This window comes from Mesocricetus auratus, unplaced genomic scaffold (assembly GCF_017639785.1).
Source record: "Mesocricetus auratus isolate SY011 unplaced genomic scaffold, BCM_Maur_2.0 Super-Scaffold_100010, whole genome shotgun sequence".
Taxonomy (NCBI): domain Eukaryota; kingdom Metazoa; phylum Chordata; class Mammalia; order Rodentia; family Cricetidae; genus Mesocricetus; species Mesocricetus auratus.
The window spans coordinates 53289508-53307374 of NW_024429194.1; the positions used below are offsets into that span (position 1 = coordinate 53289508).

At 41.8% G+C, this 17867-nt stretch overlaps 1 protein-coding gene and 1 long non-coding RNA gene across 4 annotated transcripts in view; one reads left to right on the plus strand and one right to left on the minus strand.

Moving 5' to 3' along the window:
• The window catches only part of Hecw2 (HECT, C2 and WW domain containing E3 ubiquitin protein ligase 2), a 356194-nt gene that overhangs the window by 72403 nt on the left and 265924 nt on the right, over positions 1–17867 (plus strand). The window lies entirely within an intron of this gene.
• Positions 1–17867, minus strand: part of LOC121142826 — an 81821-nt gene that overhangs the window by 3906 nt on the left and 60048 nt on the right. Inside the window, exons 3-4 of the long non-coding RNA XR_005879939.1 lie at positions 8109–8195; positions 2325–2356 (exon numbers count right to left, since the gene is read on the minus strand). This is a non-coding gene — a long non-coding RNA (uncharacterized LOC121142826). The remainder of the gene's footprint in view (positions 1–2324; positions 2357–8108; positions 8196–17867) is intronic.

Consider the following 17867-nt stretch of genomic DNA (forward strand, 5'->3'; position numbering starts at 1 on the left):
CCTAAGACCTAATCAGTAGACAGACAGCTCAGAAGTGGAACCAGAGTAACCATAGTTTTGCAGACTCGCTTATAACTATGGTGTGTTTTGGACTTCCTGGCTTTGTGCTTTTCAATAACCTGCATACTGCCTGGGAGCTCAGGTTCTTTCTTTTTGGATAAAAATTGTGGATAGTGGAACTGGAGAGATGGCTCAGTGGTTAGGAGCACATATTCCTCTAGCAGAAGACCTGGGTTTGATTCCCAGCAGAAGACCTGGGTTTGGTTCCCAGCACCTACAGCAGGTGATTCCCAGCTGCCTTGTGATGTGTGTATGCGGGGGACGTGTGACACGGTGCACATGGAGGTCAGAGGGCACCTTTGAAAAGTTTGTTTTCTCTTTCCAGGCATGTCAGGGGATCTGACTTCCTATTCTGGCCACTGTAGGTACATGACACCCCCCACCCACACGCATGCGTGCTCTCATAATTAAAAATAAAATAAAATCTTTATAAAATTGGCTAGTAATAATGATTGGTAACATTGAAGAGTAAATGGGGTGAATGTAAAACTATGGCAAGCATATTTAGAAACAAACATCTGTAAATATAAAATTAAAAAAGTAATAAAATGTTGCTGCTTATGTGTTTTCTGCTTGTGTTGTTGCTTTCCTTTTGAGATTACAGGACTGTCCCTGAGTAAGTCTTTTTTTTTTTTTTTTTTTTGGTTTTACGAGACAGGGTTTCTCTGTATTGTTTTGGAGGCTGTCAGTCCAGCCTGGCCTCGAACTCACAGAGACCCGCCTGCCTCTGCCTCCCGAGTGCTGGGATTAAAGGTGTGCGCCACCACCGCCCGGCCTGAGTAAGTCTTAATGGATGTCATTTTCTTCTTTCCTTCTTCCTTTACCCTTTCTCTACTGGATTCTTCGGGCTGTAAGTGTTGCTACAACAGGGGCCACCTCACCCTTGAACAGAACACTGGCTCTTCCCTTCCCCAGCTTTTGCTGCTGTTGACTGCTGTGGTGCTGGATGGGATAGACATGAGGGTGGCTGGTGACGGTCACCTGATAGCGTTGAACAGTAGATTTTCTTCTCTTGTTTCTGGTTCCTCTTCTCACCCTTCTCCCCTTTACAGGGCTGACACTGAGGCATCTAATCTACCACCAACCTTTCTGAGCTCATTACTACTCTTAGAGTGGAGGTAGAAAGTTCCCTCCTCCTTTGGCCTCATTAATCCTGTCCGTCCTCATAGTCACCAGACTTATAGGATCACAGGGCCAAGGAAATACATTCATCTGGAACTGGGTCCTGCCTTCTAGAATACCATCTAGCTACTTTGCGTACAGGATTTTCCTGATGAGAAACTCGAAGCCTCCTTCTATAGCTTACTTGGTGTCTTCATAGGGTTGTGTCTGAGGGTAGCCTGGGAAGCAGTGTGCACTTTCTTAGACCCAGGGGATTTCTAATCAGCAGCTATTTGCAGGGAGCACAGATGAGCTTGGTGAGCTCCAAAGTGATGTGCCGGGGAGTTCCCTGTGCTGTTGGGTAGAGAGAGCTCAGAGAAGAGAGAGAGGAGAACCTGATGTCTTTAGCACCTCTACATTCTGGCTAGAGTAATTGGTTCTAACCTTGTCTTCAGGTTCAAGATATAAGAATAGGAATATTTATTGGCTTAACTTACAGCCTTGAAATATTTAGACATGGATATAGGCCTTCACTTTTACTCTTGCTCTGAACTTGGCAAATGGTAGAGGTAGGCCTACTAAGCACATTATCCAACCTCATGCTGCCCTACCTGATACTCTTGGGAGGATAGAGCTCAGGTGAAGAGCACTCTTCTCTCACCCATTCAGATGCTCCATCTGCCAGGAACCATTCATTGTTCCTTAGCACAATGCCTGACATATAATTATTGATTGGAGGGATGGTTGTGAGATCCTGGCTTAGTGGGTGGGAAGACTTGCCCAGGGAAGTACCCTTGCCAAAGCTACTGGCTGCAGTGATGTGTCATGGGCTGAGTGAGACAGCTGTTCCAGGGTGCCCCCCAGTGACTGGTTTCTGTGGCTCATCTGAACATTGAATTTGGGGGATGGCATTAGACGTTCTCAGCTAATGGTATGTGGGTTTATGTGGGTTGTTGGTTTTTTTTCCATTTATCAGTAGCATATTTTCCCTCTGAGGTATGGGGACTTCATAGTAATTTCCCAATTTTGATTTTCCTCACAAATACCCATTATTGAATGATACGCAGTTTAATGAGATTGGAAGAGACAAACAAAACAAACAGAAATCCACACTACAATTATGTAAAACGAAGTAGGAAACAAATAAATAAGAAATACATTACCATGACTGTTATTGCCCATTGAAACTGCTCCTCTAAAGAAAACGAGATATGTTTTATGACATTTTTTCATATATGCACTGGAAATCTTAAGGGCAGTTAAAAAAATAAAACCATATAAGTCAGAGTCAAGGAAAGCCAAGGCTTTGCTGCTGAAGGACACACGCCAACTTACTTGAGGGACTGTGCATGTAATGGAAATGTTTGCAGCAAGATTTGTGCGAGGTCTTGGTTCATTTGGGGGACTGGTTAGAGACTGAGGCTTAGAAAATTGTTATGACTTCTCTTGTTTCTAACATGAAAGATTGTGCCATAAACTGTATCAAATGCTTGAGAGAAGTGTGGAGTTTATGTTTCCGAAACAGGTGGTCTTTGGTCTAGCATTTAATGAGAAGCCTGAGTTTCTTGGTATTGGCTAGTACCTGTGAGTTAAGATTTTGAGAGTCCTTTACACTTCAATTAATTCATTTACTTATCAATTTATTTTAAGTAAGGGTTGTCCGGGTTGACTTTGAACTTTGCATTCTTCTGCCTTAGGTTCTATGTGACAAGATAACAGGGCCCATGCCTGGCTCCCTTGATATTTAAAAAGAGTTATTTTTTAAAAATAAAAAGCAGAAGAAAACCTGTACTCTCCTATTATGAAACACACATAAATGAAAAAACTCTGTTTTGTCAACTTCTGTAATTGTGTTCTGCTACTGTCTCTCTGACAGGCTGCAGTATTTGAAAAGAGAATTTTATAGCAAAGACAGCGATTTCAAAACACTAGTTGTAATTTGGTATTGTCATTCTGATATGCAAGTTTTTCTAAGGATACATTAAAATATGTTTCTGCATGACTGCCAAGGGAGGTACTTTCTATTACATAAATTTTATGCTGTGATTAATATCTGAGAAGAACTTATCTTGTAAATAAGGGTAAAGGAGGCAGTTTTATTTTATCTTTATTTTCCCCCTTTCCATTATGTTTTGATGAGAAAAATCTTTATTTTGGGGTTTGATTTAACCTAGCCAATTAGGGCAGGAAAACAAGGCTGTTGTCACTGTTGGAGCCATGCCTCCCATCTGGGGCCTGGTGTCTGTCCACCCAAGCCTACTTTGACCATGCCTTCTGCAATCTGGAATCTTAGAAAGTCAGTGTCACTGAGTTGAGGGAAACTTGGGGGATAGGAGAAGCCAGAAGAAGTTAGCAGGAACACGGTCAAGCAATGTAGATTTGGTGGAGGACTGCCTGAAATCCTGTATGGTCTAGGCAAGTCCTTCCTGAGTGCTGTCCTGAGAACATTTCAGTGAGTTCGGAAAAACAGAAAATGGGCCGTTTTTACTAAAGCTTAGTTCATCACCATAAGAAGCTAGGTTGCAAAATGTGCAAAATGAAATTAGTCATGCTGCTTGTGTTGTTATTGTTCAGTTTAACTTAGTTTAATTTTGAGACAGTATCTCAGTATGTAGCTTAGGCTAACTGGAATTTGCTGTGATGCCCAGGCAGGACTACACACTGAGATTCTCCTGTCTCAGCTTCCAAGAGGACTAGGATTGCTGGCATGCACCACTGTGTCTGGTGCTAATTGTACATTCATTGTCAAACATCTTTGACAAAATAAAGCACCTGGAAAATCTGGGGATTCTTCTTTTCAGTGAAACTCTCAGATCTCCCACTTCCTCTCTTAGTGAGCGAAGCTGTTGTCTATTAGTGGGAATTGTTCTGTGCTCACATCCTAGAATAGTGAAAGATTCTTTGTCACGAAAGATGTGTACAGAAGAGACATCGCCTTGAGGTCAGGTGATGGGGACCGAGAGTTGGGCCCTTCCTTTCCTTGAAGGAGATATACTAGAGTTAGGTCTTCGTTAAAAACCCAAGAATGCTCCAGTGTTCTTTAGACCAGGGCTTCTTAAAAGTTTCCACTCATGATCCCTCTTCATCCGAGAAATCTTTATGCAGCTGTGAGCCTGCAGATGTGTGAGATGAGTACAGAAATCACACATTTGCTGTTAATAAATTGGAAAGAGAATTACTGCTTGCGCATGTGTCCAAAGATCCCATAGCATGTATGAGGAGATCAGAAGACAGTCCTGGGTCAGTGCTTGCCTACCGCCATGCGTGTGCTTGGGATTGAAGTTAGGGCACCAGGCCCGGCAGCGAGCTCTTTTACACCCGCTGTGTCATATTGCAGGGCCCCAGATTCGTTGACATACTTACTATTAATCTTAAAAGCCAGTTTGCATATTAATGAGACTTGTGCACTCCATTATCCAACATATATGTCGAAATATACTAACTTGATTCTCGTAGAGGAATGATTAACAGGATAATCTTAAGGTCTTTGTTTCCTGTAATCGAGCCATCATGTTTATCTAAGAGTGGAAAACTGTGTGAGTAGTGAAGAGACTGCGTTGGTACAAACATTGGTTTCAAATCTGAACCATGGTGTTACTGACAACACCTGCTGGTGCCACAAGCGTTAGAGCATGCACAATGCAGAGTACACATTGTGTGTCCAGCATCAAGACTGAGGGGAAACTGTGATGGAACATGCCCAAAACAGTCCACATTCACTGTCTGCTTGATTTGGGATCAATTTTGGATCACTGGACAGTGAGGACATTTTTGTAGCTTCAACATTTTTTGCAGCCCTCACACTCAATTGTGTATACTCCATATTGGGTCAGAACCTGTGATCTGAGGGCCATGGGTTAGAGCATTTTCATGTGTACTAACTCATTTGTTTTTACAGTTGGAATTGGAGAGGTAAAGGAAGTACTATTCATCTTGAAATTTTTATTATGAGCGAAAGGTTTACATCATCCATTTTTTTTCTGGAAAGGGATATTTTGAGGATACTTGTTGATAAAAATAAATGTACTGTGACTTGCCTGGGATATATAGAATTTATGCCCCTACCCCGCCCCCACCAGGTACCACCACCACCAGCACCATCAGCAGCAGCAGCAAAAAGAAAGAGGAGAAATGTAATACACAGGGGCTACACAGAAGCAAGTCAGCCCTTTCTGAAAGGTCATGGAAGATGACCCTTAATTCAGAGTAAATAAGAACAATAAAATTAAACAAAGCACTCAAGGAAAAGAACTTTCTTGAAGAACTTGAAATCCTTAGGGAGGGGTGAGATTTTGGTCAGCATTAATACTTAGGTATTTGGTGTATATGTTTTTAGCTAATTTTATCCCTTTAAAAATATGTGGGTTTTAATGTACTGTTGAGCCCAACAGTGAGAAAGAAGCCCAGCTATGCTTTTTTAATTCAATGTGAGAATTCACCGAATGAAGACCCTAAGTTAGCTTCTGTGAGATTAGCAGTAGAGACAGAGTGTGTATAAAGCTGCTTGTAGATTGTAAAAATAAAACCAGTCTTACCCTCTGAATTAAGTCTGGTCTAAGTAGCTGATTTCCTTTTGTATTCTGAAGCCTTTAAGGGGTCTTCTTGCTTTGTAACCGGTAGATGAGAAGGTCGTTATTTATGTTTATGATGTAAATATTTACTTTTATCAAGATATTTTTAAATATTTTTAAAAACATTAAGAATGATACTGGGTGTTATGGCCTACTTGCTTATTCCTGGTACTCTGGAGGCAGAGGCAGGTAGATTTCAGTGAGTTTTAGCTCACCCTAGTCTAACTTAGTGAGCTTCAGATGAGCCAAGGCTGCAGAGTGAGAGCTGTCTCAAAAAGAAAGAGAGGAAGGAAGGGAGGGAGGGAGGAAGGAAGGAAGGCAGGCAGACAGATAAAAAAGAAAGTTAAAAGTGCTTAATACTGTCAAAGGTCCGGTAAAACAAACACCTTTATATACTACATAACAAATGGAAATGAGTAAACAGATTAAGATGGAGTCATGTGATATTTATATGGTTTTTCTTTAAAAAAAACATATGCTGAAAATGTTTAATTAACTGCGAAAATACTTATAGTAAAATGATAATGAAAACAAAAACCAAATCTAAGATTCAGGCAGCTTTAAGTTACTAAGAGTGCTGGTAGCTCTTGTCGGTCCTGGCGGGTAGGAACGTTGCTATCACTTTACGCTGACTGCAATTCTTTAGTCATGTCAGCCATCATTCACTTCCCATCCATGGTGCCCAGTGCTGAGCGGGATACAAAGATGAATAGCCCAAGAGCTTCAGTATTGAATACAAACTTGGTGTTTAATTGTAAGCGTATACTGGTAAACTGTAGCATTCTAGTTAAATATCACAGTCCGGGTTCCTTTCCTGGGTGAAAAGCTGTGTTTGCTTTAAGAAACGTGACAGAACAAACCTAAGTTCAGTAGAAAGAAGCCAGGAGATTAAAGTTACCTCAGGAAATATTAAGAGGACTTCTTTGGGCATTTCAGCATGCTTATATGGGTGTGGGAAAAGCAACAGATCCTAGAATTGGGATTTGGGAGTAAAATTTGATGTTTGTTTATGTACCCACATTTCTCCCTCTTTGGGAATCCTTAAACACTAAGTCTTGTTTGTATTCATTAGTCTGTGCTGTCAACTGGGGATGCGCCCACCTTCCTCACTTAACTGAGAATTCCTAAGACACGTACCAACAATAACTCATCTTTTATTCTTCTTGAACGCAGCTTCTCATAGTGTCTGGCAAACTATGGATGCTCAGTAGATGTTTGGAGAAGTGACTTACTGATCTGTGTGCTGCTCACTGCTAGTGTAGAGCACAGACGTGTGGAGAAAAAAAGCAGTTTACCATTTAACAAGGGGTATATATAAAGACATAGTGCCGGGCACGTGAAACTTGCTTTTGAGTTGTTGTCAGGGATGTCCAAGAGACCCCCGCCCCCAATAGTATAAGCTACTATCATTACCCAAACAGGCAGCCTACATATGCTATCACTCTTCTGGGTGAGCTTCTCCTGTGGGCCACTGAGGTCATATAGTATCTCATGCCTACTTTCTCACAGGCCTCAACAACTTGAAACTAATTATACAGCAACTTTAAGCTCCTTGGAAGAAAAGTGTCATGCGCATCTGAATTGGAAATTTGGTTATTTTTGACTTTAGTGGAAATTCAGTGGCAAATAATGAAGAAAACAGGGCCTAAGATTTGGATGAAAACAGACTAAAAAGATTATGAGCTATATGTGTGACAGTTATAAAAACTGCTTGAGATTAGTCACCCTGGTAGAAGAGAAACATGTGAGAATTACTATGTATGTAAGTGTGCACATATAAACATAGCTATCCTATGTAAACTAGATAGCTGTTACTTAGAACCCAGGGTGGATTGGTTACAGAGTTAGATTAGATACCAAAAGCTGCAGATATTTAGAAACCTTATATAAATTGTGTTTGCATGTGTTCTCTACATATACCCTATGTACTTCAAATCATCTCTAGATTATTTATACCATCTGGTACAATATAAATACCATGTAAATAGTTAGGCTACATTGTTTAGGAAACAATGACAAAAACTTTCAGTAGATATGTAATTTTTAGAAGATGTTTTCAACTTGTAGTTAACTGAATCTGAGGATTTAGAGCCTGTGGACACGAAGTTCCAAACTGTTTATATAGAATGTGTGGGGGAGAGATGGCTGAGCAGTTAGGAGCACTTGCCGCTCTTCTAGAGGATCTGAGTTCAGGTTCCAGTACTCACATTGGGTGGCTCATAACTCTGTAACTCCAGCTCCATGGCCCAATGACCTCTTATGGGTTCCCAGGGCATGAGCAAGCATGTGACATATACTCAAACAGATGCGAAACCTAAAAATTAAATTGTAATAAATTTTTTGAAAAAGAAAAGAAATGTTCTCCATAAATCTTACCTTAATATCAGTGTGTTGTGGCTGTGATTGGGAAAACAATCAGGTGGGCGCAGTGGTCCATTCCTGTAATAGCAGCTATCCAGGAGGCTGAAACAGAGGATTCCAAGTTCAAGATTAGCTCAGGCTACACAGTGAGAGTCCCTCCTCTAAAAAGCAAAGCCAGAAACATCTGTTAACATACGATTTGTGTGTTCACATACTGACATTCAACAAGTAAGGTTAAAATATCATTCAGTCATGAACTAAAAATTTTTCACCAACTTAAAAGGCAAAACATGTTTATAATTAGTATATTCAGCCTTGATGTGTAGTTATTGAAAGTTTGCATGCTTCCAAGCATTGGGTGCAAATCAGATCATTCTATAATTAGAATTCCTCATGTTGTAAATAAAAAGTCTGATATTTGAGAAGATCAATGGGCAGGCATCGTCCTTCCATGCTCTACTTCAATAGCATCTCCCATGTGAATAAAACTCAAAATTTGTTTTTAAAAATCCCTGCAATGTGTTTTTCACTTTATGCCTTTGGCTCTGTGAAGTATATGCTGTGGTCACATTGATAGTTGCTATCTCCGTTTTTCTGCTGAATTCCACGCTAGCTGCCATGTGCCCGGTGCTGACTTGTGTATTGTATCACAGAATCCTACAGGCAACTGAAAGATAGCTGCTGTTACTCTCACGTGAGTTCATGATGCTTGACTCATGAATGTTAGTGTTCAAATGTAAGACCAGGTTGTCTCACTAGAAATGTGTGCCTTGGCTCTCCTGTGTTGCGTGGGAGGCACATTGGACTCTGTTTCTGGATGTGTAAATCCTACCTATGTGCAGGTGGAGTGTGTATAGAAGACTTTCCATCCATCTTTTCTAAAGGTCCTCCCTCCATTTTCTCTTTCTCGCTCCTTGCCCATCACTTGATTACACTTTTTAAGTATTTGTCACCTCCCACAGCACATTCTCTTCTTTTCCACTCGCTTACAAACTGAGTAGAAAGAATGGTGGTGTCTGTTTGACCAGACATGGTGGCCTTTAATCCCAACACTGGGGAGGCAGAGGCAGGCTGATCTGTGTGAGTTTAAGGTCAGCCAGGTCTTTGTAGTGAATTTCAGGACAGCCACCATTAATGCAGATAAACCCTGTATGGAAAAAAAGCTGGGACCTCCTGAAACCGAGAAGCTTCTGTAAGGCAAAGTACACAGTCAACAAGCCGAAAAAGCAGCCCACAGAATGGGAAAAGATCTTCACCAACCCCACATCTGACAGAGGACTGATCTCCAAAATTTGCAAAGAACTAAAGAAGCAAGTCTCCAAAACACCAAAGGATCCAATTAAAAAGTGGGGTACAGGAATAAATAGAGAATTCTTAATAGAGGAGTCTAAAATGACTGACAGACACTTAAGAAAGTGCTCAACATCCTTAGCCATCAGGAAAATGCAAATCAAAGCAACTCTGAGATACCATCTTATTCCTGTAAGAATGGCTAAAATCAAAAACTCCAATGACAATTTATGCTGGAGAGGATGTGGAGAAAGGGGAACACTCCTACACTGCTGGTGGGAGTGCCAACTCATACAGCCACTTTGGAAATCAGTATGGAGATTCCTCAGGAAAATGGGAATCAGTCTACCACAAGATCCAGCAATTTCACTCTTAGGCATATACCCAAAAGGTGCACATTCATACAACAAGAACATCTGTTCCACTATGTTCATAGCAGCATTATTTGTAATAGCCAGAACCTGGAAGCAACCTAGATGCCCATCAATTGAAGAGTGGATAGAGAAAAGGTGGCACATTTACACAATGGAGTACTACTCAGTGGAAAAAAGCAATGGAATCTTGAAATTTGCAGGCAAATGGATGACACTAGAAGAAACCATCCTGAGTGAAGTAACCCAGTCATAAAAAGAGAAACTTGGTATATACTCACTCATATATGGATTTTAGACATGGATCACGTGAGTGCCAGCCTACAATACCCTTGCCAGAGAGTCTGGGAAACAGGGAAGACCTTAAGAGAGATATGCATGGTATCCCAGAGAAGGGGAATGGGACAGGATCTCCTGGATTAGGAGCATGGGGGGAGAAGAGAGGGAGCTGGGAAAAAGAGATGGAGAAGAGGAGGGGAGAGAAGGATATGGAGGAGCAGGGAAATTGAGTCAGGGGAAGAATAGAGGAGAGCACAATAGAGGGAGGCATTGTAGGTTTGAGGAGAGATCTGCCACTAGGTGAGAATCCCAAGATCTACAAGATGACACCAACTGGCAAACTAAGTAATATTGGAGAGGTTACCTTAAATGTCATCCTAGAACCTTCATCCAGTGGCTGATAGAAGCAGAGGCAGAGAGCCACAACTAAACACTGAACTGAAAGTTGCAGAGAGGGAGGAGTGATGAGCAAAAGGGTCAAGACCAGGCTTGTGAAACCCACAGAAACTGCTGACCTGAACAAGGGGAAGCTCATGGACCCCAGACTGATGGCTTAGAGGCCACCATGGGACTGATTCATACTACCTAAATCTGGGTGTCAGTGAGGAGGCCTTGCCACTGTATAGGCCCTTGGGTAGTAGATCAGTATTTATCCCTGGCATACAAATGGACTTTGGGAGTCCATTCCACATAAAGGGGTGCTCTCTTAGCTTGGACACATAGGGGAGGGCCTAGGCTCTGCCCCAGATGAAATGACAGATTTTGGAGATCCCCCATGGAAGACCTCACCCTCCTTGGGGAGCGGAGTGGGGATTGGGTGGGGGGCTGGGGGAGCTGGTGTGGGGCAGGCAGAGGAGGGGAGGGAGAGGGATCTGGGATTGACATGTGAAGCAAGCTTTTTTCTAATTTAAATAAAAAGGGGGGGAGCCCAAAAGAAAAAATGGTGAATGTTGTGTTTATTTATTTATTTATTTATTTATTTATTTATTTTGTTTATTTTTGTAGCCCTGGCTGTGTGGAACTCTGTGTAGCCCTCGCTGTCCTGGAACTTACTCTGTAGACCAGGCTGGTCTCATAGTAAGAGACATCCACCTGCGCCTGCCACCCAAGTGCTGGGATTAAAGGCCTTCACCACCACCACCCAGTCATTGATACTAGACACATTGTAGATGATCAGTAAAATTATTTTAAAAATCATCAGAAACGGTGATTTTATTGATCAACTACTGTGTGTCTAGTGTCATGCTCTGGCTTCCATATAATTATCTCATTTAACAGTTCCAGCATTGCTGGTGGAAGAGCTAACTCATCTGCATGCTGTGGGAGGAGCTACGTGATTGCTGGGGAGACCCTAGTGCAGATCCAGAGCAATGTGCTATGGGATATTTGTACACTGGGTGAAGATATATTGCTGTGATTGGCTTAATAAGGGCTGCATGGCCAATAACTAGGCAGGAGGTATAGGTGGGATTTCTGGGCAGAGAGAAAAGTAGAAGGAAATAATTAAGGAGACACCAAAGAGACACAGAGCTAGCCAGACATAAAGAATGAAAAAAGGTAAAAAGCCACGTGGTGAAAATATAGATTAATAGACATGGGTTAACTTAAGTTATAAGACCTACTTATAGGCCAAGCTTTCATAATTAATAATAATTCTGTGTCGTTATTTGTGAGCTAGCAGCTGATGAAAAAGCTTGCTGCAGCAATGGTTTGTAATCTGAGGGTCCTGACACCAAGTCTGGGTCTCTTTCACCATATGAAGAACCTCATTAAAAATCTAGTGGAGTGAGTGCCTTGAATACAGGCATGAGCAATAATCTGTCAGATCAATAAACTTGAACCCCCATGCAGCCACCTAGAGAGTTCTGCATGGGATCCCCTAAAACAGATCTGTATGTGGAAGTCCCTGACGTGGCATGTGCCTAAGGGGTCATTGGTTCTTGTCTCCGTGGAGAAATGGGTCCAGTCCATAGCCTGGCAGTTTGAACAAAAGTTTAATTAGCAAAGCAGTAGTTTAATTAGTGAAGTTGAGCAAGCAAACAGGCCAAGGAGAGGCTGGCCTGGGCTACCCTAAGGTGTGGCACAGTCTAGGGGTCTATGCTGTGGAGTTTTAAGAAGTTATATGAACACTTATAAGTATTTATCAGGTGAGTTTTAGAACATCCAGGACCTTTAGATCTTAAGTAGAGAAAGCTATAAGGAAGCCCCTCCCCTATCTCTACCACACCCAGTAGGAGCAAATACAGCTCCCTACTGTGTGGCACTGAGGCAACTTGAGTCACAGTCATATGTTAACTACCTCTACCCTCTCCTTACCTGGTCAACTTGTCCATCTCAGCTGCAAACTCTTTTACTTTTTAGTTAATATAGCTTTACATTTTTATTTTACTAGATAATAGATTTTTTTCATACAATATATTCTGATTCTGATTTTCCCTTCCCCCACTTCCTCCAACATCCTCCCCGTGCAAGCTCTTCTATCTGCTTTCCTCATTGCTTCTAACCTTGCTTTTTATAAAGTTTAACTTAATCTCTATGTCTATGGGTAATTTGCCTGCATGTTTGGTATGTCTGTGTGCCACAGCATGCTTGCTGCCTGCCCCCAGAGATCAGAAGACGGTGTCAGATACCCCGGAACTGTAGCCATCTGGTGGGTGCTAGGAATCTTCCACTTCTCTGGAAAAGCAGTGACTGCTTTTAGCCTCTGAGCGTTCAGCTGCAACCTAAATTTTTTCTGACACCTTAACATTTATTTTAATATACACATTGTGTTTACTGTAACACTGGAAAGTTGCAATAGTATTCAAGTTTGGAATTTCATATATGCAGTTGTATATTTGTCTCAGACTTCCGAATGCATTGTGACTTTAGCTTCCTCGATGGCAGACCCACCTGTGGGGCACCAAGGAGGCCTTGAGTGAATATTCAAAGAGCAGATGAAGTCCGGGGTGACTGTATTGTTGGAAAATATCTGGTCTGAATGCAAATGTTGACAGTGTATGCAATGGCAGCTGTTTACAAATGATTGTGTGTGCAAAAACTAGCAACTGGCAGCTTTCTCCTCCAGGATGTTTGCAGGCTGAGACTGCTCACCTGGAGACTTCCTATGGAGACTAGCTGTCCCCCCATTCCTGTTCCCCCACTGTCCTGTGATGTTGTAGTGTTGTTGATACCACTCCATTAAAGTACTCATGGCCCACCAAATCCCAGCTTTCCTGTGTGTAGGTATGTATGTCATCCCTTTATGTGTTTTCTTTATTTCCTTGTCACCCCAGTTAGGACCAAGCCCTGCTGGATGTGGTAGCCAACCTTCCTCTGTGTGTATCCAGAGGTTTACTGGTGTTGACCAGTAAAATCTGAAATTCATTCTATACCTGTGTTTCTGTGACCATTTCTCCAATCAAATTAATTCAATTCTGAGTACTTAGAATTGTATGTTTTAAAACTGTCTCTTGAATCTGTACCATCTTTCCAGGTAATGGGGCTGTTGCAGTTGCCTTTAGGTTTTGTCTTCACCATGAAACCCTGATCTTATCTACATGTGACTGCAAACTCTGTTTTAGTGGCTCCTCAGTCCCAGCTAATTGTCACTTTTATGAACTGGATTCCAAATTATCTTCCTCTTTGCAGAACTGTTTTACTGAATAAGCTGTGCTATCACATTCCTCTGATTGCATGATTGGAATTCCTTTTCCCTAAAAATATCTACCTGGTTAATTTCTACTTATCCTCCAGGACTGAACTCAAGAGCCGTGCTTTTGGGAACTTTATGAACCACTGGAGGAGATTAGTCATGTCCCTGTCTCCATCTCACTTTGAATTTAGAGCTCAACGTTAGTAGATCTGTTTACATGGCTACTTCTTCCCTTAGATTATTAACAGCTTGTCTTGGTGGCCCAGTGCTGAGCAGGTAACACTGAATGCTCCTTCCATCCATGCTTATCTTGGGACTCCAAGTGCCAGGTGCAATAGCTGGGATCCTTCGCCTCTCAACTTTAATAGCTGCTTACTGGTGAACTGCTGTCGGCATCTGATTACAGTCTTGTTCACCTCTAACCCCAGCCTTCTTTTCCAGAGCATTCAGAGTATCTGGGAAACACTTGTCCTATCTCAAGTTTCCATTATGGCCAGGTAAACCTTTGTCAGACAAGAGAAGCATCGTATTTTTAAAATAACTCTGAACGTTGATCAGGTTTCATCACCCTTTGGTGAATTAGTCTGTTCGTGTTTGAACTTCTTTGATTCCTATGAAGATTGCATCACACTGTTCTTGCAGGGAGGAGAGTGTACGCGTTTTAAGAAAGAAATGAACAATACTCAATACTGCAACATCCCTTTTTTACTCTGGAAAGTAATTGGATTGAGAAGTTATTAGAGTGAAGTCCAATAGTCCTTCTATAACTGTCCCCTCTGTGCCAGAGCCGTGTCTGAGTTTCTGTTTATTTTGTCATCTCAGGCTTAGTCTTCTGAAATACCCTCAGTGCACTTGTTTTAATGGAACCACCGTTATTCTTCTCACCACCCCAGTAGCTTTAACGCCGCCACCGTTATTCTGTCTCCCCTGTAACTTTAAAGCGAGGCTTTTGTCTGTTGTTTTTGAGCCAAGGTCTTTGTTACTGTTACATCCCTGCTTGTTCACACCTCACACTTGAAAAGCCTTTGTTGTTTTGTCAGTAAAGTAAGTCTATTCAAATTTTTTAATGACATTTTCTTGTTGAGGCAGCAGGTTCTCTGTCTGCTTCAAAGGTGCAAGATTAAAGACTGCAAGGACAGTAAGAGAAGCGACAGCCCCCCTCTTCCTCCCGCTGACGTCAGTCTCTTTAGAAATTTCTCAGAGTTTTACAAGAGGGTGCTTTGATAATAGAAAATATTATTTTAAGTTGTGCAGTCTGAAACTTCTGGATTCATGTAGTCAGTTGTATGTCTGAAATCCTCAGTGTCCCTAACTCTAACTTGAGCACATTAGAAAGAGAAACACATTTTGTCTGGGTCATTGCCCTCCTTCGTCTGCCCTCAGTCCTTTGGCCTATGACCGAGGGTGATTTACTGAACACTCTAATACTTTAGTCCAATACGGTATCTAGTTTCACTCGAGTGGCTTGCAGATTTGTCCCCCACCTTTGTGTTGGGGTCCGAGTGTGGGCAGCGCAGGGCAGGGCTGCTGACATCTCTTGCACTGCCATGGTTGTAGTGGGAAGTAAACTGGACAAAAGATAGCCTTGGCTTTGAAAGTTATCTCCTCCCCTGAAGTGTAAACTGCAAGTTCCTTGGTCATCTGATGAACAAGGGCATTTCCCTTGGCTTCCTGGCTCTGCCTTCTTGGTACTCTTCACCGCGGATGGCTAAAGTGTTTCCAAGGAATAGAGGACAAGAGGGCAGTGGGCCCTTAGCTTGATCTTTTTCTCTGCCACATTCCTCAGTGTCTCTGACTTATTTCCTGATTAACAAGACCCACTCTGCAAGTCCCAGGGCTAGAGACTCTTCTTACTCTGGGCCTTAGTGGTTGAGAGGGCAGGATTTGGAGGACATTAGCCTACTAAGACAGCTGTTTTGGTGTGGATTTGTGCTGTAGTTTCTTCAGATCATTTTTTATGATCACTCATTAGTCCTTTTTGAATTTAGCTGTGTCCCTCTGACAGTACGGAATCACAGCAGTGCCTCTGGAAATAACTAGCTATGAGGACTTTAGGAGAAAAGCAGTGTTTGTTACAGAAAACCCCGGGTTTGTTATGATAGGGTGGGAACAGCTGCCTCCTTCAGTCGTCGGGAAACCTTCTGACAGTTGCCCATAGCATAAAAACAAAGCACACTTCAGAACGTGTGTTCATACCCTCCTAGAGGCCTCTTAATTACACTCTCATGCTGTTGCCGCCTCTGGTCAACAAAGCAAACAGATGCCAGGGACTTGCTGCTTCTGTAATTTCATGCTTCTTGAGGCCATGTCCTTGTGTGAATACACGTATGAGAAGGGTCTGAGATTAATGGAAGAAAAGGCAGCTTTTTATTTTATTTGTGTTATTCCAAATCTCTGTTTTTGTTTTAATGTGTGGGTTTTACTACAATATAGCCTGGGGGTGATATTTACCTTTCACTTTTGGAATTACTTCTTTATGAACAGAGTTGCTTTGATGTCATTCTTCAGGAGCTGTCTACTTTTTGGTTAATTGTTAAAATTGCATTTACATTTATTAGTGTGTGTGTGTGAGTGTGTGTGTGTATGTGTGTGTGTGCATATGTTCACATATACACATGTCATGGTGTGATATGGAGGTCAGAAGATGGCCTGCAGGAGTCACTTCTCTCCTTCTACCATGTGGGACCAGGGATGAACTCAGGTGTTCTGCCTTGGTACAAATACTATTTACGAATCACCTTATCACCCCACCTTGTTTTTTGTAGTAGGGTCTCCTTGAGACCTGTACTCACCCATCAGACTAGACTGGCAGGTCAGCAAATCCCAAGGAGCTTTCTCTCTGCCTCCCCAGTACAGGGGTTACAAGTGCTTACCACCATGCTCATACCCGTCATCATGACACTTGGAAGACTTAGCAGAAAGATTATCTTTCACAGATAAGAAATAATATGTGGCACTTATCTTTCTGGATCTTTGTGATCTGACTCAGTATAACATTTTATGGTTTTACCCATTAAGTTTCATGATTTAATTTTTCTGTTCAACTGGTTAGAATTCAATTGTATCTATCTACTATATTTTTGTTATCCATCCATCAACTGATGATATTTAGGCTACTTTAATTTCCTAGATATTTTGGAGACAGTGAAAGAGGACATGGTAGAGCTGGTATCTCTGGGGAAGGCTATCAAGCCCTTTGGATTTATGCCAAAGTGTAGCGTTGCTGGATAACAGTGTAGCCATTTTTAGCACTTGGAGAAGTCTCCACATTGATTTCCATAGGAGTAGATCTATTTTTTAGCTTCTTGAGAATTTTTCTCCATTGATTTTCATAGTGGCTGCACCAGTCTGAAATCTTACCAATGGTGAATTGAGCATTCTCCTTTCCCCCAATTCTTTCTTTGGGGGGGCAGTTTACAGGGTTGAGTCAGGATTTCTTCCTGTAGTTCTGGCTGCTGTGGAACTTGCTTTGTAGGCCAGGCTGGCCTGGAGCCTTGCAATTGTTGCCAGCCATTCTGACTACAATTAGATAGGATCTCAAAGTGCTTTTACTTTACACATCCCTGATTGCTAAGGATGATGAACACCTTGACAGTTTAAAAAGATGTTTTGTAACCATCTGTGCTTCTTTTCGAAACTCTGTTCAGACTCATAGCTTATCATATTTTTTTGGACTGGGTCAGTGGGTTCCTTGATTTTTTTGTATATTCTGGATATTAAGCTCCATAGAGTATGTGCTTGTTTCCTGTGTTGTACAGAAGTGTTTTGGTTTTATGAGCCCCCCTGTCAGCTATTGGTTGTATTCCTGCCCAAATGCAGTGTGGTCAGAAACTTTCCTTTACTGCACCAGTGTCTTGTAGGCTACTGCCTATCTTGTTCAAGGAGTTCCAGGTTCACATTGAGGTCTTTGATCCATTTGGAGTTGATTTCTCTGCAGTGTGATAGATATAGGTTTAATTTCATTCTTCTCTATGTGGACATGTAATTATCCCAGCACCTTTTGTTCAAGCTACCTTCTTTTATCCACTGTGTATTTGGGGCATCTTTGTCGGTGTCAGTATTAATGTCATTTATTATATGTGCTTAAATGCAGCACTTTAATTCTGTTCACCGACATGACTGCTTTTATGCCAGTACCATGCTGTTTTTATGTAATATATGAAATATAACTAGAAATCTGGTATGACAATCCCTCTGGCA